Below are 25,735 nucleotides of genomic sequence, written 5' to 3' on the forward strand. Positions count from 1 at the left end.
GTTTGAAAATTAGTGTGAAAAAACACATTGTGGTGACATGACAAGACACTTCACAAATACTTCAACTATTTCCCCGCATGAGTCACGGCGCTGAGAGATAAAATGTTCTGCCAGCACTTGACAGCTTGGTGGTCTTCACCTCCTAACTTACAAGCAACACAGCTATAAACTGATAGATAGCAAGAATTAACTATGCATCTAATTACAGACTTTATAATCATAATTCAGCGAGCAGATGGAAGTCGGTGGTGTTTTTTGAGTCACTTTATCCAAACCGCAGGATACTGCACTGCATCATCTCCACAGAAACATATTACCTCTCAAAGTGGAATTTTTTTAAATCATACAAAAGCCTAGCAGCCATTTGGCACTGGACTGGTATTGTGTCATGGAGCTTGGCATGAGCAGAATGAAAGGGACTTTGCTGGAATGCATATGAAATTCAAGCAGTTGTCATAGTCCATGTGCATATTACTATTTCCAGGTGGTGGATTCATATTAACCCGGTGTGAACTGTACAGTATAATCCTCTATGAATGAAATTTAAATAATAAACAGCCAGTGGTGGCCGTAACGTGTCTCTTTAATGACAGGATCTTTAAATATTTTGTGCGCTGCTGTCAAATTCTGTAATGCAAAATTAAATGTTTTTGATTCACAGGGAGTCTTTGAATCATTGCAGAGTGGTACTAATATCAGTTAAACGATCTAGTCACAGAAGTGCCATTCAAGTAACTGAAATTGTGCTAGAAATAAAACAGGATGAATGTTTAAGCTTGTCATCGGCCATACAGTGGATTTGTTTTAAAGCAGAGCTTTTACATCGCAGGATATCTGATGTTTGCACTGACATTTTTCAAGAGTTGAGTCTTAAATTTTCACTGCGACCGGATGAAAGACATTTTCACTTCCATCTAATCCCTGAGTCTAAAATATAATTTCTTTTCCATTTCAGATTAACCTCACGAAATTGAGGAAAGCTATTTGAAGCTTCAGCCAACGGGAGGATCCTAAATAGTTATTCGAGGAGGAGAACCAATCAACATCTTACTGTGAGGTATTTAATGGAGATAATCAAGAGCTGAATAAAAAATTCAAACTGCATAAAGTGGTAAAGTAGTGCCTCAAATATATCCAGAGATTGACAGCCAGACACTGAGTGAGTCAGGCAGGATACTAATGTCCGTCCTGTCATCTGGCCTTCCCTTTTAGCAGGATCTGTCTCACTGCCCATGTGGGAATGAGTCTGAGTGACAAGCCGCTGACATTTACAATCTCTCAAAGTCCAAGAGTGAGCAAGCATGCCTGTATCAAAATATGATCAAGCTGCACACATCATTAGCAAAATATGCTATGGGCATACATAATGTTATTACCGCGTTCTCATTAATTTTTTAATTTGATTTAGTGAAAAAGTGTGTGTTTGAACTGCTCTGCTGTATGTGGTTGAATTTAAGGAAAAGGTCATTGCAGAATATAAATATCTTTTGAAGGTGTAAAGATGATTTTCCGTTAAATTTCACAAAAAAATTTCGAAAGGCCCCATAGACAGACAGATATAATAGATGTTAAATTATAGGTATTGGTCTTGGACTAGGAATGGGAATACTGTCCTTGCAAAAGCAGTGCTCTCTGTGACATGTTACCCACCTAATCACAAGTCGAGCAATGTTGCTAGGAGACTTTATGTCCAGACAAATGGTAGACTAATAGGCTCTGAATTATTCAGCATCAGCACTGGAGGTGATGCTGTTAAGAAACGTTATATCAGCATGGAAGGCCTATTTTCTTCCTGAGACCTTTGCAAGCATAAAAATGGGCTGCACAGCTAAGTTCAGGCGAATCCATTTATGTATAATATTTCCTCACCTTCACCCTTAGCAGCTCTCATTGGAGGGCACGCAGACAGAAGTGCTTCTGTGTTTTCTCCACTCTCCTCTCTTTTCCAGACCATTGCTCAAGCTTTGCTGTACAGTATATGCATGAACCCTTCCCATTCCACTGGCACGGATTAATCTCCACCACCTGTCCACCTGCAACAGACCTCCTACGTTACAAGGACATATGCATTTATTTCCCCTCTCCCTGCCAGGCAAAATATATGGAGACATGTAATTTGGAGCTGTCATCTTATCTGCTGCCTTTCATGCTAAACAAAATAGAATCTCAACTGAGCGGCAAGCTTTCTCCGTACTTTAACAGGTTGAAGAAGTTGTTTTCAAAAGACTTGAGAACTGTGACTGGAAATCATCAAACCATTGCAAACTTACAAATCTCTAAGGCAGGTTACGCATGTGAACGGTGCTTTAGGCTAAGTAGCACACACACGAACATGGGTGCTTTTAAAACATGGGTTTCCATTTCCTTTAAATTCATGTACAAACAGCACAGTGTACAAAAACAAATCTCCATCCACATGAAAATGCACGGACACATTCAAAGCTAAGTGTGCCTGCAGCTGATCGGTCTTGGTGCAGGCAAAGCTGCTCAGTCAAATGTAACAATGATGTCCTGGACATACAAAACTTCTCCCACTATTCTCCGGTGAAAACCGCCTTATTCTCAAAAATGTTCCACCAGCTTGAGGTCAGAACAGGTCAGAAACATTTGGATAAAGTGTCTTTTATAGACTGGTTTCCAAAAAGTTGGGTTTCTTCCTTTTGCATGTAACCGATGGGTGTGAACACAAAAGTGAGACCATTTATGGGAGGGCAGGGGTCACATACATTTGAACCATTATATGCTGTCAACAAAAGATCATGATATAACATTATGTGGAAATCCTCTTAACTTGAGTGTGTATAATGACAGCAAACATACAGAAGTTGCCTTTGGATAAACACTGCAGTGAATAAGGGGAGTACAGGAATCCCCTGAATGGAATTTTACAAATCAGTGCCAGCTCACTGTCTTGCCAGCAGTCCAATGTTTGCCTTGCTGTCAATAAAAGAAAGGGTATGTTGATAGAATTGAATTTCCTTTTAACTCCGCTATTTCTGTGAAAAATGAAATACGTTGAACCAATTTTTTAAGAGAACTTGTGTGGGGGAAGTTATGAAGTAGCATACACACTACAAAAGCCTGCAACTCCCCTTACATAGACCAACCGGTTCAAGTGATGCAGTGTCAGCATTTCAGTAAAATATCATTTTTTTTACCTGAATCATTTTGTTTCATTCTGTTTGTTATATCTCTTCTCTTGCAGCTGCAACCAATCAGTTTGAATGAGATCTGTCCCCCTTTGGCCCTCAGATACTCATTTAAAAAAAAAAGTGGCGACGTTAGCAAGACAGATAATAACATCAACAAAAAAGATACCGTAGCCCATTGCAAAATTGTTTTTGTTGTTGTACATTTCCACTTTTATTCACAACGTCAGACATAGTTTCAAGATTTAATAATGATTTTATTAGATTTTGCTATTTGGAGTATGGAGGAACCAGAACTTCTGATCCAGCAATTAGCATAAAGTTGTGGAAAGCATATTTTCCCTTTCTTCACTGTGTACCATGCAGTTGTAGCGTTATTGGTTATCAAATATAAGGATTTATCTTAAACCTCGAATTAAGGGCACCACCTACCGCTATCTTAACTTTATGTTACAGTCAGGTAGGAAAACTGTTGAAATATTACGATCCTGGTATGTTAAATTAATAATCAGTTAATAATCAATTAATAATCAATTAATAATCAGTCTCATATCTCGCTACTTTCGTGAAGTTCTCGTTTGGTTGGACAGACATTACGTAAAGAAAGCATACGACACAATCTGTGATTATAACATATATATATAGATATATGAACTATTTATTAAAATGATATGACCAAAACATGAGCCTTTAAAACAAACAGGAGATGCATTGAATATGGGTGATTATATAAAACACTTAGTGAATGGAAAATAAAATATGGGGAATGGGGAGATACTGGATGTATTCAAATAGTTTAGGTTGGCTGACTATTTGACGCTAAATACTGACATTTCGGATTAATTTATCATTCTGTGAAAGCCTCAAGACATCCATCAAACCCACTTTAAGGTGAAAACGGGTCGGTCTTACTGTGCTGAAGTTCTGCTTAGTCAGCTCGGAACACGTCAGCGGCCACGCGGGGTCCGAGGGAATTTCTCTTCCGCTCTCTGGGCCTTCCTGGTTGTGGTGGCTGACTTTAGCGGACTTCTCAGTTGCTTCTTTTCACCGGGAAACGGGAACGATGGTGCCGAGGGCTGTGGTTAGATGATCGAATCTTTCGAGTGTCAGTGGGTCCGTTGCTTCTCTGATGAAGTGAACTTAAGTTCACAGAAGATTAATAAAAGGTTGCTTGAGTTGGCTTTCTGGGTAGGAAAACTTCATCCTGTTCTTATCTTTGTTCGGGTCTTTCTTTCTCGTCTCCGGGGTCTCACTGGGTTCTGGAGAGCTTCCTCCGGTCGTCCTCTGCATCGCTCATCCTCTGTCTTTCCGCTCTCTCCTGAGATTATGGGAAAACTCCCAAACTCTGGTGAGCTCTTCTCTTCTGCTCAAACCATCTCCAAATCTCTCTGAGCAACTGTTCTCTGCTCAAATCTCCTTCTGAAACTCTGGGTTGGAACTCTTCTGGAACAAAAACTAGAAGCAAGAGGTAAGAAGCAAGAGAACGAGAGCGAGAGACTGTGTTTTTCGCGGGCTCCGGGTTTTGACTCTCGGAGGCGGGGCGTGATGTAAGCTTACACTACTCTTTCAGCCAATGATATGCCTGAACTGTAGTGAATGTCTGCCTGGGTGTCTGTGTAAGATGATCTGTGCTATATGGGGATTTCTGGATGAGACAAAGAAACTCTTATTTCTCCATTACTCCGTCTCATAGAACATTTGTCTCGGTGATTCTGAAAACACCACATCTTGTTAAGATATGCAGATTAAAGATATAACATAGATTTGCAATATAAAGACATCAAAATAACACACAACGTAATTGATGATTATGACTTTCAAAATTCAGATGAATATCTATGAAATCGTGACATATGAACAGTGAACCACACAATGTTAATTTTCTGTGTTAACAATGGGGATACCAAACAAATACCAAATAGATACCGAAGGGACATCGTTAGAAGTTAATAGTTGCATATATCTTGTCCATTTTACTGAGTCCTCTGGGATTTAAATGTTCAACTAATCAACACTGCAGACCACTAGGGGGCAATGTGGTTCCATCAGGCAGGTTGGGCATTTTCAACCAAGATCAGTTCTTTGTCAATATTTAAGCCAGAATCGTACAAATTGTCTCTATATGCGTCTTGTGATCAAGCTGGAAACCTGAAAGAAATTGTATACGGTTATCAAACACATTTAATATAGTTTTAAGATTCGACTAAAAGTGAGTCTTAGTGAAGTCTTCTCAGTTCGTATGTAGCCATCTGGTCTCTTTCTCTGGTGGGAGAGGGTGTTAAAATGTCAATTCGATTCATGGTGAAGATAAGATAGTAAGTCTCCAACATTTCCAACAAAAAGGTTCTTTGTTCATTCGAGTTTATCCCAATTTATGGAGAGCGTCTGTTGCGAGTTCGACTCCCCAAAAACTCTCAAAAGGGTAGAAGGTTAACGTAAATTAGGCAGTTTCTGTCTCTTTTTCCTTTGTGGAAAGAAAATGAAGATCTGGTTTTTATCCACATACGTAAACATCCCCCACAGGAATGTTGGTTTTGTCAAAGTTTGAAAAACTCTTAATCCACACGGCACTGTGACTGCTACACAGTGCATTGCAAATATTTCATTTCTGGTTTTAGTTTCTGTTTTCTTTCATCTGCGGTTTGGTTAGGTTTAGTTATTAAATACTACGTGGTTAGGGTACGGAAAACATCGTGGCTTGCCTTAAAACACACACTCTCATGATATCCACTGTGCAGAGATCTCCCTTATCTGTCTGCAGGGTGACACATCTTGTCCTTTCTGACAACATGTGGCAGCAGGAAAACTGCTTGTAATTAGCAAGGTTATGGAGCAGCTTATGGGTTGGTGTCATTTGACCACCTCTCCATTGTTTTAAATTTGTGCAGATACATGTGAAATGTATCTGTAGGACTAGTCTGTAAAAGGTGCTCACTTAATTTTGATCATCATGTCTTTGATTAACCTATTTTTGAAATGTAAAGAAAACCCAACGTAATTGTGCCTTATGGAGGTTCAAGATCACGACATCTCCACATCACATATTTTGAAGCAGTAATGCAATTATCTAAAAACAAATAAAAATCAACGAGGCAATAGGCAGATGTTAACACGGTGTAGGGATGAATTGGATTGTTCCGGCTCTTTCGCAGCCAAACAAAACAGAAAAGTAATAATGAATTTTAAAAAATGACTGCTGCTGAACCAACAGTTTTGGCAAACTTTTCCTTTCACAGATAAACAATAGCAATAACAATATTAATGTGATAGGAAAATCTGTTTAAAAAGCACTTTCATCTTTATTGTTGGCATGTAGGACAATCTCCTTAGGCTCTCATCATAATGCGTTGAAGGTACACACTCATGCATTCTTTTTTTATTCGTTTAAAAAAATACTCCAGCTATCGCAGTACTATGCAACATCATAAAAAGATTATTGGCTATACTTGGCTCAGTCTGCATACAGCACCACTGGATTGTTGCCACTGGCATAATTTAGCCTATTTTTTTTTTTATTTTTTTTTTACCAGAAACACCATTTTTCTGTATACCAGAAGGATGACAGATACAACTTTTTTAATGGAAATCTTTTATTAATTGCATAGTTTCATGTAGATTTATTAAATTTTAAAGAAATTCTGTGTATTTGCGACCTGACCATACACCAAAAGTAACCAACAAAAATAATTATAATTAAATGAGTATGATGACGTTTATGACCAGTGTACAGAGTGTCACGCCTCTAAGGAGTATATAGTGTAGGCTCTGACACCAGCTCGTCCCTTAAGGGTTGGAGGTTGCTGCAAATCTCAAAGTGGCTGGTTCAAATCGAGCAGCTCGAGTGATGGATGGCCTCCGGCATGATGTATTACCACTGCTTTCTTCTCACAGGCTTGCATGGGTTGTGTTTGGTCAAGTGACCTCCGCTTCCTGTGCCTGTCCCTGGAGCCCCAATTTGCTGTCTGGGTGTAAATATGATCCATTGCGCTACACAGCTGATACTGAGTGATGGGCCTCATTGTCCAAAGGACGGAAATCAGATTGTCCTATGTTTGCTCCAGCAGTCTTTGTACTCCTCAGAAGAGATGGGATTCACTCTCATTGCATTTGTTGATTGAATGATAGAATTCATACACTTTAGCCTTCACAATAAAGTAAAAAAAAAAAATCAATAATATAGAGTACCTCTATTATTCTTCATTATACTTTCTATATATACGAACCTATATGTTTATCCTCTGTTAAAAGATTGTGGACAGTGCCGAGGACTGTCAAGGACATCATGTTAGAATATTGGTGTAGCTTCTGTATGCATACCCTAATAAAAATGTCCAGCTCTACTAGAAAAAAAGCTCTTGAAATGAGGGTGATTCCACCAGTAGAAGCCAGGCACAGCTTGACCTTTTGGTGTTCAAACCATCCAACAGCTAGCCTGTGCACTGCCGGAGCCACATATGCAAATTCTCAGTCGGCCATTAAATAATTTTATGATTCTTACTTGTGCTGCTGTGCACAACAGTTCATACCCCTCCACTACATAATGGGTCACTGAACTTCCATAATGCAGAGAACTGCCAGGCGCTGACACAATACATTTTTCCCTTGCTATAGCTACTCTGGTAAATACACACACTGAGAAATTAGATTTGGCAGGTCACTCAACTCGCCCTCTAGGGATCTGCAGCAGCAATATCTTTTTTTCTTTTTCTTCTTAAGTTCAAAATAAACAGTTCCCAACAAATGCTGATGGGAAGTATTTTACAGATTTGACCATATCCTTTAGCCTGCTCAGATGTGACAGGAGCTGACAAAGAAATCCCACCCTTGTATCCAAAGATGTGTAACGGTAGCAATGTAATTTCATCCTTGACTTCAAGTTATCAGAGACAATGAATTGGCATGCCAGCTGTGCAAATTCTTTGAAGATTAGGATCTGGGGTGAATGTTGAAACATGACACTTATTTTCATTTGATTTTTACCACATGACTTTGGCTGAGATACTGAAAAGAAAATTAAAGAAAAAAAGGCACGTCGAGGCGTCAAAGCAGAAATCTGCTTCCTTTCCTAATTAAGTAGTTGAGGAACTGCAGCTTTTTTTCCTCACTGCGCGGGTACATTTTTGTGGCATTAGCCCCACCTCCAACTTTGCCCAGAGCTGGCAGCACTGTTGGAGGATAAAGTACTTCACACAGCTCTTCCAGATTATTCATGTATGTCCGCTGCAGCTCCCTAGGCAACAGCGGAGGGAAGGACCAAGTCATTCAACACATACTGCTTAAAGCAGAGATGGTGCTCCATGAATGACATGCAAAAGAGGAATGAGACATCAATCCATCTAAATCTAAAGGTGATACTTTTTTCTTCAACAATTTTTGCCCGGTCCATTTATCATCAATCAGCATTCTGAATGATCAGTTCTACTCCTGTATGCTGTACCATTGTCAAGACAAAACAAAGAGAAGCTTTGGAATTCTGATATTTTCTGCTTTCACACTTACACACAACCTCTGTGCAGCAGCAATTGAATTGCCTGCCTGACTAAATAAGCTTCATGAGACAGTAGCTTTGGCTTTCCTTCTGATAACCTGTAATGAAAAGGTCAGGATAGTATTTGCCCAGCTTAAACTTTAACGATCGAAGTTTGATGCATATCAGACAAGGACAATCCATTGACCCTAAAGTTTTGACTCACAATTTCTGTCAAGTCATTCCTACAGTTAGTTCAAATAGTAATGTCATGATTAAAATCTTTATTTGTCAGATCTGTCCACTGTGCTTGCTTTGAATGTGTAGTTAATTTCAGAGATACGCCAGTATTCACAAGTCTTATTAGATTGCTTATTGGAGTTTCAACTGCGGGAAAATTTGACCATGGTCCACATTGCAGGCTTTTCCAAAGAATCAGTCTTATTTGTACAACATTTAGGTGAGAGTGGGTTGAACTATCCACTATCCAGTTTTTTCGTTGATTATTCATTTTGCAGTTCTGCATATTTGCAGTGATTCTCCACCCTCTCTCTCAGTGTCCAAACGTCTCCATTTATCCAAATAAAACTGATGAAGAAACAACATTGTCCTTCTTTTTAGGCTAATCAGAGAAGGCTACATGTATGATATCTGAGTTTTGCCAGCATATGTTTGGTAATCATGATGTTAAGTGTTTTCAACTTTGCAGAGTGAAAGTTCAGCATCAGGGTTGTCCACATGAGAAGAATAAATTACTAAAGTGAGAACCAGTGGAGGTTGTAAGGAGCTTATCGTCCAACCTTTCCCTCTAATCTCCAAAATAAGTGCACATACTCATGCAAATGATACTCACTGCATTCAAATGAAGTTTTTACTATTTCTTTTTGCTCTTTCTTTAAATCTAAAATAAATAATCAATTTAAAAATATTCTTCTGTCAGTGTGCAATCTGTGATTTCTTTTAAAATAGATGCTGGCATTGTTTTCAACTTGCATAGGTGGAATGCTTTGTTCAGGTGTGGAAAGGTCATGCACACACTCACAGTTTTTGTGTATACAATGGCAGGTATCCTGCTGTTCCACCAAAATTACCTTCTGGCAGGTGTAAAAATTTGCTCTGTGAGAGCGCCTATGCAGGTTGATTGTACACCTGTTTGTCCATTATACAAGTGCCATTCACGCTAGCAAAGGCAGTGGCTTCCTCTGAGTATCTCCGCTGAGTCTCAAACCAATAAATTCTGTGCCTGTCACCATGACAGAAAGCTCATCACGTTAATTCAAAAGCTACAGTAACTGAGCTATAGACAAGAAACCTTTATTGACTTATCCCAGTTCTGTTGCACCAGCAGACTTCTGAATGTCATTTAGCTTTCCCTGAAAAGCAGTAAAAAATTAAATTGGCTCTGTAAAATATTGAGTTTGGACTTCCCCGGAGATGCATAAATATTACTGTATATCAATGAGAACACAAATAGTTCCTTCAGAAACATCCGCTGGCTTATTTGAAGATTTATCTTTTTAGTAGTATCACTTTATATGCATGTATTACAGACTTGACCACCCAAATGTATTATATACAAAAGCAGGGATAGTCAACATTTTTTTTGATGGAATATCATTTGAATTCTTGAATTGAATAGGGACTCTCTACTCCATCTTTAATCTCTCAACAAATATATAGAGAAACACCAGCTTTGGACCCCTGTTGTATCAGCTTTACCATAAGACGATGGTACCCAGATTAAGCTACAAAGCACAATCTTTTTTAAGCAAATTTCTATTTATTTTGTTATATTGTTATCAAAAATACCATACAGAGATAAACATGTTCATCCCTGTTTATTGGCTACTTGAGAAATATTAGTTGTTCAATGTAATTCATTTTGTTTACTTTTACATGAATGAAATCCTTTTCCAGTTTACATTACATTAAAATGAATGAAGTTCTTTATATAAAGTATGTTCCTTGTATTTGCCAAAGAATCAAGTATTTAGGAGGTTTTATTTAAATATGAAAATGTGATTTATATTAAACTTATGCTGATAGCAAATTAACCCAGCATTGAATTTATTGCAAAGAATGTGACAACTTTTTCCAATAAAATATCTTTTTAGGAAACATGTGCTGCTGCCAGATCTTTCACACACTTTTACAAGTGATGCGTTTATTTTTGGATCTGTTTAAACACCACTATCTGCTGAATATTAATAGTGCTCTCAAGGTTAAACACAGGGTAATACGTGTCCTATTCTGATGAATAATTAAGGGATTATGTATAATGCATAAGACTGACTGACTGTTTTCTGCTTGCCTTTGTTTCAGGTGGCCATATTGAAAGTCACCCAGGAGATATTGTAAACTGTAATGGTTTGAAAAATGAGGAACGTCACATTAGATAGAATTGTGGTTAAAATCAGCCTAATCATCACAGTAATGCTATGGGATTCTGATAATTGTCTTCAGTTTGTTGCTTTTTAATTATGCAAAAGATCAAATAAACTGCAAGTGAAGTCGTCGCAAAGGGTTAAATTGGGATCTTTCATGTGTGATGTTTCAGGGTTTCCATAGGTGCAAATGTGCGGGCTTATCAGCAGCAGTGCAAATTCTTATAAATGCAAAAGCTTACATTTGAGAGAAAAACATAAAAGTCTTACAGCTTTGGCCTGTTATTACAATTTCTCAAATTGTACCCGAGCAATTGAACATTCTGATCAGATAACTCGTCTCTGAATGCAGCAGTGTTCAGAACCACTTACGGATGGCAATAAAACATTTTTGTAAGTGCAGCACTACCACCGCAGGCAGAGAGGATCCTAATATGATTTAGATTAAAAAAGTTTCCACAGATCATTCCAGAGAAATTAATGATGTTAAAGCTAGGAAATGACCAAGCTAACCTTTAATACCATCATCCGTCATTTGAGTTTTTCTGATATACGATCCAGCTCAAGCCCTACCAGCGAGCTTAATGGTTTAATTTGAATTAGAGTTTACCTGCATTGTGCTGATTTCAAATCATTTTAATAAATTAGCAAAGGTGTGACACTATGAATGTGATTGGTTGTTACATTGATAAAATTGCCCCATGCTCAGATGTAAAAGGTGTGCTGCATTTTGCAACTTGGGTAAAAAAGGCTTTTCACGTTACAAATAAAGTGAGGAGTGCCTCTCTGTAGCCTGCGGACTGGATGCTACATGTGAGGTTTAGCACATTCCTGCCTGGTCCAATAAAAGGGGCCTATAAAAAGGCGTTTATTGCATGCCAATAAATGTTGTGTTAGATTTGTGTCGTTTCACGCAATGTCCTGTGAGAGGAAGACACCCTGTCCTGTTCTTTTATCCTAACTCTAACCATTTGCTGTGTTATTCTAACGCCGTAAAATGAGACACATTAAAAGCGTAAAAGGCAAATAAATTACATGCCAAAGGTGCCTGAAGTTGCGCGCTATTTAAACTCATTACCATGTTGTATCAGAGTTTGCTTTTGCTGATATGATCTTTCATGAGAAAGAATAGGTCACTTGAACATTTCTTTTAAACAAAGCAGAAAATACAATGAAACAAACAATATGGATTCTTATACCGATCTTATAGCTGGCTCATAATAAGTCTGTGGACTATAAATGTTTAATAGTAAATGTTTAGATAATTTCTGAGCAACTCTTTTTTTTATTTTGTTGAATTGAGTGACATGTTGAAAGTGGATGTCGCAGCTCAATTTAACCCCTGGTTGTAGTCATGATAACTAACACCAGATTTTAGTTTTTAGTGTATCAGAGTTACAAGCATGGCCTCCACACTCCATCTGTGTCTGTGCTGTACAGTGTTTATAATAAGCATTTTCTGTGAGCTCCAATCCATATTCAATTGGACTACTACCGTCAAGGATATAAAAAGCACAATTATAAACAATTTCTAAACCAACACTTGTCTCCCCATCACATCACCCAATGCCAGTCTCATCTCCAAATTATATTTTCTGAAAGAGATGGTTTCTTGAAAGGCGGTGAAATAATGGAGGGAATACATGAGAATGGCTTGAGGCTCTGGGTTGTTAGCTAGCTGAGCGAAGCTGCTTTTCTGGACTAGTTTGAAGACCCCTGGGCAGGCAGTCCATGTAAACAGAATATTTATTTAATCGTCCTCTTGGCATGTGGGGCTGTTCCAACTGAAGCAAAATGTAGTGCATGGATTTATTTTACTCTCTCTACTGGCACAACTGGGCTTCCGATCATATGTAAACCTTTCCCTGCTTATCGATTGGCGGGTTTATTGATTTAAGGGAGCATGTCAGTGGAAGATGCTGCGTTTAGTTTGTTGATGAAAACATTTTGCCCCTCTGCTATTCAACATGGTTGAGTGATTTGAGATGTGTTCTTTGTGAATGTTGGGGGGGAAAAAAATGCATTGTTTGTGTGTTTTTTGTGCTCAGTCCTATCTTGTGACAGCACATGTCTCGCCCCATGTTGTGAGTGCTCCCACTGAGCTGTAATAACACACCTCAGTGCTGTCTGAAATATTCATAGCCAGGTAAGCCCATCACTGTGAGTCAGTCACATGGATTCCTTATTATCACCCCCTCCTGCTCTCATCCCATGTCGCTTTATTCCACCTGCCTTTTGCTGCACCCGACTCACCTCTCAGCTTCGAGCAACACCTTGAGCTGGAAACGCCAATGTGCTCCTCTTTATTGATTTTTTTTCTTTCCTTGGCTTTCATCTGGGTAAATGTTTGCATGTGATAAGTTTTATTCTGAGAATTCATGCTTGAAGTAGAAATCTGCGAGAACCAACCCATACTGATAAGATATCAAGAGATACGATGCTATTGAGAAAAAAAGCTGTATCAATCAACATATTACTAAAATGTTTATTCCCAGGGTTTTGATAGAAAACAAACTAGTTGCTATTACTTTAAAAACAAACAAACTTCGCGGCTGCAGTCTGGGTTGATATAGATTCCGTTGCTATGGGAGCATAGAAACCAAGATTAGACCAATTTTTAATGATTGACAGCTAATATGACAGCCTCTAAAATTGTGCGGCTCGTTACTTTTACATTAAGTCTTACAATTTAATTCACCGACTATTTTTATGAAGATTTATTTTTTCCTTAAAACCCCCTTTTTTTTGGTTTTCAGATTTATCCTGTGATTCACTAATGTTTACCTGGGAATAAAAGCAGAGACCACAAATACTCAAGAGCACATGTTCAAAAGCTGACATGAGTGCAGAATAATTGCTTATTGCATTTTCCTCAGTGGCGCTGCTGAATAATATTACAATGTGCAACAGAGCTGTGCAGAAGGTTTATTGGCTGTTGAGAGTTCAGAGGAAACACAAATCAAAACAAAACATAATTTCCCTGATAGTATGAAGTAACCCAATTTGTAGTCACCTGGATGACTTTCACGAATTTATACTGAAGAGTCAACTAACAATAACAATTTGAGTTGGTTCGCATTCATTTGGATCCACAGTTATCGACAGTGAGACCACTCCAGGCCAGTGAGACGGTTTGTCATTCAATCCTTGGCTTTGGCATGTTGAAGTTTTCTTGAATTATAACCCATAAGTATTCCTGAGGTAGACAGTACAAGCAGCACACTTTTGATTTTCATGTTATCTATAGACAACCGCCCCCCAAACAATAAGAGTACTCTTTCAGGGCTACTATTCAGACATTCAACTTATATCCACACTGTAGAATTGTTTTAATCATACCTTTGAATTAGTTTTGCGGCAGCAAAGTAAAGTGCAGCATTTTTTATTTTTTTTTAATCTTTTCTTACTGAAGTGCAAATCTGCTACGTAATTCTGTTCTTCAATAACTTACAATTTTCATGACTGTATCACACTGTGACACTATATATTACACTAGGTGGCCTGCATTTAAATCCACACTGTGTATCCACTTTTCAGAGCAGAACTTGGAAAGCTTGAGAAAAACCTACACTTGGTTTGAAAATATGAACAACGCTACGCTGCAGCCTCTGCTATACCTCAGCTCTACCTCCAAAGACCCTTCCTGCATATGAAGTTGACATGTTTGTACAGGGTAGTAACCATGGTTACTGGCATGGTAAAAGTAGCAGCAACTGGCTCCTCCCAGTTCTGATTGTGTTTTTTCTCTCTCTGGCAGCGCCAGAAGGACTTGTCAGCTCCGTTCAATGTCTCCCAATATGTTAGGACATTCACCAGATATATCGTTACAAGTCAAAGTACACGTGTCTAAATGTTTGTTAGGTTCCTTTTAAGGAGAAGTACAGTAGAGCGGGATGTGTTAATTAATTATTCCTGTGCAAGAGACAATAGGACAGAGACCCATCTAACACAAAGTTTTCCACAGTACTCTCACTATTCTTTTGTGGTCTCTCACAAATGGTTATGCTTAGCAGTTAATTGTATTTCTTGGTTTGGCGTGTAATGCATTTATTAACCATTTGGGTATTTGTTGTTAGGGTTATAATAATATACACGGTAATGCCTTTCAAGTTTTTATGTTCATGGATCATGTTTGCTGTTATCTCAAGTGGATGTTCCCCGACACGAAACCACGGCTTACAGATAGTTCACCAACTCCTGATTTTTCTCCCTGAATGGCATTACAACATTTTGGAGATGTGAACAAACTTAACCTAATACACGTTTCCTTGTGAGACTGGACTGCAGGCACAGCAGGAGCATATAACCCCACACAGAAAGACTCCTGACCTGCAGGTTTCATTTTCTGATCGCTCATTGCTAACCACATAATCAAATAAAAAAATAAAATGAAACCTGCAAAACCTCATTTTTTGCAAGAAATGAAAAAGCTCTTGAATGTTTAGATAATTCCCTTTACAATTATACTTGTAAGACATGGCATTCTCTTTTAAAGCTGTACATTTTTCTTCTGTACAGACACTGTGTGGCTTTATTGAAGCAGCATACTGTGCAGATTTTCTGAAAATTTACAGTGCCGCTTTTCTGTGTAGCTCCGGTGAGAATGAGGGATGGATAAAAACACAGCAGCTGCTTGTAAAGCAGCCTTTTCTTGCCAGATACATAGCACTCATCATTGCTCCACACCTGAGGCCATTCAGTGAGGTCAAAGTCAACCAGATGACCTCTGCCGGGCACCATCAGTTAGATCCAGGCGCGAGGCAGAATGGAATTGTATTTTTTTTTATAACTTTCAGAATGTTTTGTAAAGGATATTTTCCAGGGAAGATTTACCGAGCCCTGCTGTTATTTACCAGCAATAAGACACATAGAAACACTTGGGAGCAGCAGTCACAGTTTTCCTGTTTTGTTGGAGTGGCTGAATATAAAATATTTTGCTCACGGGCACATAGATAGCACTTAAGGGAGGAGTTACAGTCTAGACCACTGTGTCTCCTGTAAATACTGGGAAGAACTGGCATCCTTTCTGAGCAATATTCACACAAGTAATCTGTGTAATGGCACACATCAAGGAAAGAGTCAAGGACCTCTGAGAAAATCAACAATCCACAATCAAAAATTAAATCAGTCTCAATAAAATGTAATGTCTCCATGTTACTCCTATAAACACCATATTTTATTCTTAGAATGGTGTTTTAAGACCTCCGTTTATGCAGAATGAATCAGTGCAAAAGGCTAGGTATTTATCTTGTGAATTGTCAGGCAAGGGACAAGCAAAAAGAGTGTTGTTATCCCATGTTATTGTGTGACACTCACGTTAGCTGTTTTGTGTGAACTAGATTCCACACCATTAAGGGCAACTTTCACTGTGACGGGAGTAGCAGCAGCCATTTGGGGAAAGTTACTTTATCTTTGTATATCATAACCTAAAACTTTCCTGCATTTGCTTTGGTCATGTTTATACAGCGTTCTTTTGTATTTTACCATGTCACTGTCATTAGCAGAGCACCAAAAAGAAGACGAGAGTGCCATGGGAACCGACAGAGAAGCATTTTGTTTTGAATAAGAGAAGAAGAGAGAAAATGCAAAAATGGGTCCAGATCATGCTTCTGTTGACTGTTCCACTGAGCGTAACACAAGGAGGCCATTAAGAACTCAAGTACTCACACAGTGAGGGAACATTAAAGGAAATAGTGAAGCATGAAACTAAGGAATGGAGCTGACAAAACCAAGCACACAGCTTCACCACACAGAATGAGATATTTTCTGCTGAGGCGTCATACAGAACATTTTTCAAGAAGTTCAGATTGTAAACTCTACACCATACAACGAAAGCAGTGGTCACCGACCCTGAGATATTGCTGTGGAACTGTTGTTGAAGGGGTTTTATACTCTTGGATTCTGTGCTGACAGAGGTGAGAGTTAAGCATCTACAGTGAGATATGATCAGGAATACAGAGACAACCTTATGAGAAAAAAGCTTTTAAAAATCAGGACAGGAGAGCAATGTATCTGTGAGTATGAAGGAGGTGCAGTGGAGGCTGTGTGGAAAAATGTTGAGAACTAAAAGTGGATTCTTTGGATGAAGTTAAAGTTGGGATTAGTTGTTAGAATTTCTAAAGGTGTTATTTTATATTTTACTTTAAGATGTACTATTTTGACAATGACAACAGAGCTCCGAGTCCTTTGACAGGATTTAAAATACTTTAGGCACATAAAAACAACATGTTTTTGAAGGGTGGAGGCAACAGATGGAAGACAGTTAAAAACAAATTAATGTGGGTGTGCAATCATCACACAAAATTCCACTGTGGCTAATCCCTATTTCACGAGAATCTTTGATTACCTGCACAGTCCTAGTCATAAAAAAAATGCTGGTTGACTGCACTGATGTGTTTTCTGGCTCTTCAGTAATGTAAATTCAGTAATGCTTTCAAAATATCTGTAAATAATCAAATCTGTCCAACCATCCAACAGCAGCACTTTTTGAAATGATTTGTTAAACTGGCAGCTCCTGGAAAAGATGAAGAAAGGGTAATAGAGTGACCATCCATCCTCCTTGACATTTGTTATTTCAGAAACACTTCAAGGTCCTCTATTACCTCTGTGTAGCCGTCACCACAGCCTTCTGCAGGGTGCACCATGTGCTTTTTCAAGGAGATATATGGAAAACTGACTCCTTTCAAAACCATTACCATTTTGTCAAAGTGTCCAATCTCAAGTAGGAACATTTTTCTACAACCACCATAAATTGCGTTCATTACAGTCAAAATAGTTCTTCAGGGCAACATGCTCCCTTTTGCAAACAACACTAATGTGGAATTATAAATGCTACCACTGTGCAGAAAAGGAGATTTACTACAATTGTAACTCAGATGTTGTCACAGATAGAAAAAAGTAAGATTACATCGATTAAAAAAATATATATGTCAACATATGGTACATCAGTGTTGATAAGCTTTATGGCATAGAGTACAAAAATGTCCTTTGTGTCTTGGCAGGGTTCAGTCAGCTTGTCACATCTGTGATAAATGTGTGTGTGCGCGAGAGCAAGACGGAGAAAGGCAGAGCGAGAAGCATATTTTAGTTGGAAGGAACAAAAGACATCAAACTCTGTGTCAGTAAAGCGAAATTGCCTTTCGAAGCCTTTTCATTTAAAACGCTTTTCCATGAACAATATACTTTTTAATTGTAACCGAACATGTGTTGCAATACAATAATGGTGTCTAAATTAAATTTAATGGCGACTTAAAAAATTCAGTCACTGCCTTCCATTAGAACAATTGCAAATACCTTTTGAAGAGAACAACATAACTTCCCGTCATCTCAGTTGTCAGCTTGAGTCTCAGAGCACAGCTGTGATTGCGGGCTGTAGCTCTTTGGACGCAGACAGCACCTTTATGGCTGAGAGTGGGGAAAAAAAGCCATTGAATTGAGGAAAGTGAGGTGAACAGTGGGCAAAGATGAAAGCTGGAGCAAAAGCGGCAAGACTTGGATTTCTGTGACTCAGGGCCTGTAGGATGTTGCTGTCAACCCCCACACACAGCACAATGGACGAGTATGTGTGGAGGGAAAGTATGTGTACACACATAGGCAGGGGCACATCCGCTGTCATGTGCAGCCACCCGCCTTCATCTGCACTTAACTTCTCATTAGGGGCTTGTGTGACATAAGGCGACAACCTGTGACCATCTAACCGGGGTATATGTCTGATGCTGGTGGGAGGGGGACATCAGGGAGGATGGAGGTGGAGTTGTTTGTGTGACTTCTTGTCACTTGTCAGGTACCATGGCCACTAGCCTTGAGATACTTGGCTGTTGTCTGAGAGTGCTTTATCATCGTGATAAATGCAGCCTTGGAGCCGTGCACTATCAGCATGCTCAGAGGCATGAGACACACTCTGACTAATGAAAAGAGAAGGTCAAGGAGAGGGAGGAGTATACAGAGAGGGGAAGAAGAAACTGGTGAACAGAGACGTGGATGTGGGGGAACACGGCACACTAGCCATGGAAGGTTTGTGTGCGCATGAAAGATGAAATGCTAATTTTCTAGACTTATAGTATAAAAGTTGGTGTGTGTTCCATCTCGGATGGTGGAAGTTTTCTTCTTTGTGTGTTGTCTTCTCTGTGAATGGTTGAATATTTAGCAGCTTAAAGCCCAAAAAATGCTTTTATACTTATGGACAGAAAGCCACATAGCATATGCCTCTGTGGTGGCAAGTGGAAAAATGTTATCGAGGCAAATTAGAGTTTCTTCCTGCAGCAATAATTTCTTGCTTCACCCTTTTCAAAACATTCACTGCACCATATCTGTGCCACTATGGTTCTAATTACATTTGACAAGAGGCGTTACATTAATTTTCTTGTACCTGCATTACTGAGGACACTTTCCCCCTATCTTGAGTGTTATTACAGCAGGTGTGGAGAATTTATAGTGCAGTGTTAATTCTGGAGTCATCAAAGTGACAGCATTGAGCTTGGGAATCCTTTCAGGCTCATTACCATAGTCTGCTGAATCTATTGGCGCAGCCCCGCATGACTGGGCAGAGGCTGCTTCAGCCTAGCCGTCAGATAGAAGCAATGATCAGGGGGTTAACAGATGCTGCTCAGTCTTTGGGGTCACATTCACTATTCCCACCACTGAGACTCAGATTGAGCAGAGTTAGCACAAGAACCATTCACACTATCCTGTGTTGACATGCGACACTTCCCCACGGTTTATTGTTGAAAGAGGAAAATGAGCAGCCAAGAAAAATTAGTTCTTTTTCAGACTGCTGGACTATTCACTGATTGTTTTTCATGAAGCAGTTAGGGAAATTCATTATTTGAGGTCAAAAGTCACGCGAAGCTTGATGTACCTGTTTTCCCTTATGTGCTGCAGAAAATGGATGTGTATTGAGAGCTTTGAAAAATACTGTCTACTGCAAAGCGGAACGGCTCAGAGGGAGCTATTCTCCAATACATGATAATGAGGAATGTGCAATTAAGTGGGCTCAGCAAGCAGGAGGAGCACAACAAAGGGGGATGGGAAAAGGAGGGAGATAGAACAATGTTGCAAACTACATTGAACTATTTATACCGCAGGCATATGAGCTGAGGAAATTTGATATTTCCAGGGAAATTGGGTCGTCAACAAGAAATGACCAGAGTATAGCTGATTGGAGTGCAAGAAAAACAATATATTAATGACAAACACAGGCTTCTCACAGGGGTTTGCAGATCCCCAGGAAATAACGAAGCCTCTATCTACTGGAAATATCATCAGTTTTCCCAATAACACTTGCAAATTCACCAAAAGAGATTTTACTAGAAATATAATACATTATATTGTGCAGAAGTAAGTGAAGGCAAGACCACGTACTGATTTGTCTTCATAATTATAATTATTGTGCAAGTTACTGTGATGAGACATTCATGGTTTTGTACTGAATAACATTTACATGCGATGACAATATTTTTTTCAATTGATTTTTAAAAAAAAAAAAATAAAAAAAAAGTTTTGTTTTTGTCCATATGTTTTGAAATGTTTACAGTTTGAACAACACATTTTTATTCAGCACTTAGTCTTTTGTTCTTTTGGTACCGTGGGCCCTGGAGCAACAATTCTTTAAGGGTCCCTTCCTCCTATTAACTGTGGCCCCAACCAGGCATGGCATTTAAACTACTAACATTTTATCTGCTTTGCAAAACAAATCCACAAATCTCCAAATAAAAGTCCTACTATTGTAAGATCATTACGAAAGCATTACATCTTGCAGTAATTAAGTCATTAAGAGGTAAAGTCTTTCTTATTGTTAGTCAATAGTCATACATCTCACCCATGATTATTGGATTGGCATGCTTATAAACACAAACCCTTTCAAGTCCAAATCAGCGACTTCCCATTCCCAAGTTTAAGTCTCATAAGGTATAAAAATAAAGTATAAAATTCTATGTGGAGGTTAATCTCTCGCATGTGTGGGTTCTCTGGGTACTCCGGTTTCCTGCCAGAGTCTAAAAACATCCGCGCTTGCTTAATTGGTGATTCTGAATTGACCGTACGAGTGGTTGCTGCATGGCTGTTTGTCTTCTTTGTCTCTATGTTGTACCTGTGATGAACTGGCAGTCTGTCCACGGCGTACGCTGCTTCTTGCCCAGTAAAAGCTGAGATGCACTTCAGCACTCCTGCGATCCTGCATGACATAAAGTAGGTATGAAAAATGAATGAAATAAAAGGCTCTACTGTGCAACATTCCGACACTGCTTTCAACTAGATGTGTGTGTTTTGAAATGAATTATAAATGAATGACTAAATGAATAAATTAATTAATAGCCAAAAGTCAACTCACGTTTCAAGCATTATGTTGTAAATGTTTCAGAAGTGCCTTTGTCTGTCAGATATGTACAGTGTTTACAGTAAAATTACAGTCCTTTTAAAAACTTTTATTCAAGGGAAATCCAACAAACTTTCTAGCATATCATACAACACATGCAATAAATTAAAATAAGTCACATCATTACAAAAAAGTGTATTAATTGTTCTATTATTAGAAATTTACAAAATTTTTAATGCCAGACTGGGGTCTGGGATCAGATAACAACAGTCAGCTAATGTTGATGGCTAGGCCAAACTAAAAATCACATATCGAATGGCCCATGATAAAAGGTCTGGGGCTAGTTATCATTTGCCCCATCGAAAATTTGCTCTGGTGGTCAACCCAGCTCAGTTAACCAACAACTGAAGTTGGAAGAAGTTTCCTTTAAGCCTTTCAGACAGAAAGACCTGTACTGGGAAATCTCACCCCTTTCCTCTAGGAGCCAGTAAATTCAAACAAAACATGGGTGGGTGCTAACCCTTCGGAGCAAGTGTCCTCAGGGATCTTGTTGTTTCACTCACTAATTCTGCCACTGCTGCGGCTGGAGAGGTTTTTGGTTCTGATATGACTTTGATATAATACTTGCAGCTTATGTGCAGTTGAGACTACTCCTCTTTTTTTTACGATTGTATTTGTGTTTTCTTTTTTTAAACTCGTTTTTTTAAACATTTCTATCTCATAAAATAGGACATAAATTTCTACTTAAGACTAGGCTTAAAGACCAGAAACTCATTCGTTAAACTGCAAAAACAGGGAGATCATGTATTTGATTGGCAGGCGAACTGACATTGATGTGTCAGTCTGACACCAATCCCAATCGTATGTATCCCCCTAACAAGATTCCTCCACCCCATTCCCTGGATGCACACCCACACACCCACACACAACAGTTGGAAGTAGGTTATCACACAAAGTCATGCATGATTTTTAATTCACACAGTGATTCTTTTAGTTGGCCCTTTATGCCATTCGGCCCCAGGGCTTGAGCCCCGGTAAGCCTGTGCATTAAAACTGTGCTGCTCCTGATGAATATGTATCAGAACTGGACATGTGTAATTTCTGCAAATGTAACAGTCATGCATAGTAATCACCTGCAATCCGCAACATATAAAGACTCCGAGCACAAGGAATTTGGTTACTTTCCTCTTCGCTAAGCCCAGAATCTTTATCTGCAATAGTTTGTCTATCCTCATCGGGGATATGCATAATATTCTTCAAAATTATGATGGTGTTTTTTTTTTGCATATGAACAGGTGAAATTTTTCAGAAAAAAAAAAAAGATTAAACAACAAAAATATTTGCAAACAGCATATTTGTTCAAATAATGATTCCATTATATTCTGGAGATATTATTTGTATGATTTTGTTGGAAACACCATAAAAATGACAACTAAGCAAATTAAATGTTTCCTAATTTTGCTTAAAATGGAACAAACAAGACGTTTTCGGCTTTCTCTTAAATTATTCTTCAGTCTATGAAATTTGGTACGTCTCTATTTTCTTGGAAAATTGAGGCTTTGTTTTGCAGCTTAAATGAAGAGACTCAAAGTTACTTTGGTGACTCAGTTGTTTAGACTCGGGGGAAAAAAATCAATGTAACTATGTGTTTGCATAGGTGAAAACACATGAAAACAACAACAGTGAAAAATGGGTAATCTATTCTTTTGAATGATATTGAGAGTGGCATAGACAAAAATCCAAAAAAACATGTTCCAGCAATCATAAAAAAACCAAACACACACACTTAGACAAAAACTCTCATAGGGAATCAATACTTTGAGAGATTGATGTCCCCTACAATTTTGAGTACAAAATGAACAATAAGCTTTTCTGTTATTTGAATGTTTTCTGTTGTTGAATAATAGTTTGTAGCTCCTCAAAAAAATAAATATCTCCCATCTAAACTTGAAAAGAATTCAAACCCTACTAAAATTTAAAATAAAAAGTCAAAAAAGCAAGGATGAGTAATCAATTTGGAAATGGGTTGCATCAGACAAAAAAAAATGAGCTGTTGCTAACAGTGCTGAATCAGGAATATGTTAGTTTTTTCTCCTACAAACTCGGAACCAGGTGGTTTCCCTCAGTCTTACAATCTCTTCTATTCCCAGCAGTTGATAAAGCAGACTAATGTGAGAAAAATAGCAGTAAATAACGGTGAACAATGAACAGATTTCACTTGCAATAATTGTGATGGTTGGCTGAAAGGGGTCACGGTTCTGAACTATGAATATAATGCACAATGAATTAGCCCTGCATAGATTTGTGTGTAATGTTACTGTGATATTGTTGCTGTCTGTGAGTGTGACATGGGCTGTAATTTGAAGGTTGTAATGCTCCGTGGGTAGGCATTCATTGATAGCATTTGGCACACAGCCTTGCTTGGGTGAAGCACTTATTAGCAAAGCCAGTCAATCTAAGTATTGCAGACATTGCCCTGAGTCAATGGGAGTGTGTTTGTTAGCTGAATATGCAGTATAATAAGCAGTATGTCTTAAGCAATCTAATGAACAGTCATCATAAGATGTTTTTACACAATCCTGCCATCTAAGATTACCTTAATGCTTGTAAAAGCTTGCTACTGAAGCGTGCCTCATTACCTTGGGACATTGGTCATTTCATTTCAAGGGTCTGATTTTCATTAACTGCTCTGCCCCCCTACCCATTAGCCAAATGAAAGCTCGGCTGCAACCATCTGGCTGCCAACTAGACCTCAGGGCTGCTTTATGGCTCCATCGAGCTTCACTAAAGGGAAGGTTGCACTATTAGAGCTTTTTCTGAGTCAGGCCACAGGGAGTTATGGGAGCGATGCTAGAAGTGATGTCCATACTTGGGGATGTGGGAAGGGGAGAAACTGAGATAAATTTAGAAGAAAATGAGAGATTGGTGCAGCAACAAAGGAGACAGAGAGAAGCAAAGTCAAATATAACCCGAGAGAAAAGTCGACATGAAAAATAAGAAAGGAAAGCAAAGACAGAAAAAGGGAATTCTACAAAAGGAGTCTTTGTGTAAAGAAAATGGCCTGATGATATTTCTGAAAAAAAAAATCTGCTTATTTCCAGTTTGTTTATTCACAGAGGTGTGACAGAGAACTGAGCTGACAGATGATAAGCCAGACTGTTTAGCTTATGGTGTGATAAAACAGGTGTACATTTTACTGCCTCCACTGGACACATTTTATTTTGGGAAATAGTGGTCTAGTTTTGAAGTAGCATCTGCTAACATGCACTGGTTTAGTGTGTCCAATAAATGCTGACTCTGGTTCTATTCCAATGTTTTTATTTCCAGTCTCATCATAATCACTCGTGTTGCCTTTAAATTACTTTAATTTTGAAACTGTTTAACTATTTGCACAACAATCAGCCTCTGTATAAAGGTCAGCCTGCTGTATCTTCTCTTCTAAGTGCATACAACTGCGCAGGAAACCATCTTGATGGGTAATACATTAAATAATTTGTTGCTTATGTACCAATTCTGAATGCATGACTTGAACTGAAGTTACTGTCTCGATGAGTATGTGGGCAGATAGGAATTATTTTAGTGCCTTCTTTTAATATAACAGGCCAATATGACCTAGATAACTGAAAGGGGTGTAACGATAAGCATAACATATGCTATCTACTATCTACTCCAGGCACAAAGAGAGGTAAAAAATATTTCAACAAGCTTATCTAAGTAGTTATTTTTCAAATAATCGATTTTTTTTGCCATACTCAGACTAAATGATGAGATTACGATGAATGAAAACATAGTTTGTGGCAAATAGTTTGGTGACTAAGAGTACAGGATGGCTTACCGTACTCTTATTAAGTGTGATTGCAAGAACAATGACGTAATACTTAATGTATTTTTTAACTTGCTAAGACTATGGAGGTCAGAGGTCAATGTAAGCCATGCACATCCAGTCCTTGGTGCTTGTAAGAGTTGGTTTTCCTTCAGCAATTTGGTCACTTTCTGCCTACGTGAGGCAGAACTACGGTCCTGTTTTATGATTTGTTTCAATATCCCATATTATGTGCAATTACAGGTTCACAATCTTATTTTGAGGGTTTTCTAGAACAGCAATAGAAGCTTTGGTCCTCCATTAACAAACAGTTTTTCACATGCTATAAATTACTGCAGTACTTCTTACAAAGTTCTGTCCAAGCTTTGTTTCAGACCCCATCTTTTTAAGGATCCCCTAAAAGGCCTACTGTGCCCAGTCTTTGTTTGAAGGGTGCCAAAGTAGTCACAAAGCAGACTTAATGAAAATGTTTTATACAGTGATGTGGTAACACATCACTTGCCAGGACTATAAATAAGGCAGTTGAAGAGCAGTGTCTGGTGTGGGAGAGAATTTCTTTCTTTGGGGTGGATTTTAGGCATATTATTTTATTAGACATTT

General features: G+C 38.6%; 1 protein-coding gene across 1 annotated transcript in view; it reads left to right on the forward strand.

Moving 5' to 3' along the window:
* Window positions 1-960: 960 nt before the first annotated feature.
* The window catches only part of LOC142401054 (seizure protein 6 homolog), a 121,021-nt gene continuing 96,246 nt past the window's right edge, over window positions 961-25,735 (forward strand). Inside the window, exon 1 of the transcript XR_012773060.1 lies at window positions 961-1,057. The gene's annotated coding sequence lies outside the window, so the exon portion shown is untranslated. The remainder of the gene's footprint in view (window positions 1,058-25,735) is intronic.

The sequence above is a fragment of the Odontesthes bonariensis genome, chromosome 16 (genome assembly GCF_027942865.1).
Source record: "Odontesthes bonariensis isolate fOdoBon6 chromosome 16, fOdoBon6.hap1, whole genome shotgun sequence".
Lineage (NCBI taxonomy): Eukaryota > Metazoa > Chordata > Actinopteri > Atheriniformes > Atherinopsidae > Odontesthes > Odontesthes bonariensis.